The sequence below is a fragment of the Cyprinus carpio genome, chromosome B1 (assembly GCF_018340385.1).
Source record: "Cyprinus carpio isolate SPL01 chromosome B1, ASM1834038v1, whole genome shotgun sequence".
NCBI lineage: Eukaryota > Metazoa > Chordata > Actinopteri > Cypriniformes > Cyprinidae > Cyprinus > Cyprinus carpio.
The window spans coordinates 36,722,544-36,724,184 of NC_056597.1; positions in this window are offsets into that span (position 1 = coordinate 36,722,544).

The window sequence follows — 1,641 nt, forward strand, 5'->3', positions numbered from 1 at the left end:
TAGCTGTTTTTTTGATCTGAAAAGTAAGTTAGTTCCCCATGCAACCCAGAAAAGTCCCACAGTTTCTTTATAAAGTGAGAAAATGAGTGAGAAATGCAACACAAATTAGTCATTCAGAGCTGAGCGAATCTCCACAGACTTTACTATTGAAGGGTATTTTGTAAGAAATATTTGTTGGAATTATAAAACTGTCCAAGTTGACGTGAGCACACATAACATCCTGCTTTTGTTCTGTATCATTTATTACACGGCTCTCTGGAATACTTAATTCTGATTGGCTAAATTGTAACAGACTCTTTTTCTTATCTTTAAGCTGTAATCTAAGCATGACAACACAGCATCGTGTGACTGACTGTACATGATCACTTATTCCAAGTTCACAGCACTTTCCAGTTGAGTTTCCTCTGCACCCCCTCAGCGCTGCCAACACAAGCTTGTTTGTTTTCTTGCTGCGGTCTGGTTTAGGAAAGTCTGGTTTGCTCTCACCCTGCAGTGGCTGACAAACCACCAGAGCAACAGTGCAGTAATGGATGCCTGATTGGCACTCGCACCTCTGTTTTCATGCTGTGAAGCTGTCGCTGTGGGTGTTTATGCGGTTGTTTTGCTTCGTCCTTTTGAACTTCAGCCTGTCCCACCTGTGATGCCGAGCAGAGGTGTTAAACCTACTGACACAGCGGTTAGCCACACGCAACAACACACTGCATCTGATACAGCTATACTGCTTTATTTACTTGAAGCATAAGGGCTTCACCTCAACCCAATGAACCTGATAAAAAGTCAGTTACAGAAATAGAAACTGTGTTGTTTTGTTGTAAAACTTAAAACCAGATGACAACATGATATGATTATTTATTTGAAAATCAGCCAGTTAGCCAAATTTGATATAAAAGGTTGCTTTCTTGGTATAAATTATATAATGATGTATAATCCTCTATATTATATATATTCCAATTGAAAAAATATGTACATTATATATATCCATTATATTTTAAGTATAGAAAAATTATACTATATTTATAGTTTATATTTAAAAATTAATGTATAATGTACACACACACACTTTTCTTATGATTATAAATTATATAACCATATATAATCTTGTACATCTTATAGGTATAATCATTAAATCTATACACAATTAATATATACAAATTTTTAAAAAATTATATTTGTATTATATTTTAATACATTTTCAATGCATAGATACATAAATACTATATATATATGTGTGTGTGCGTGTGTGTTTATATTTTTATTATATTTTAATTTTTTTTCAATGCATAGATACATAAATACTATATATATTGTGTGTGTTCGTGTGTGTTTATTTTCTTATGTTTATAAATTATTTAATAATTTATATTTTTATTTTGATTTTTAAATGCTACTTTTCTTATGATTATAAATTATATAACCATATGTATTTTTTTTTATATATATATATATATATATGAAAAATATAATTATTTATTATATTTATAGTTGAACCCAGTTTGTAATCCTAAGACACCTTAAATATATTTTTCAATTTATTTTAGTCAAAATTAATTGTCTGTCTTTCTGTCGTTTTTTTGTTTATGATCAACGTGCTTCCCTCCCACAGCCGTGACGTCACAATGGCCTGCCCATGACGTGCGCTGC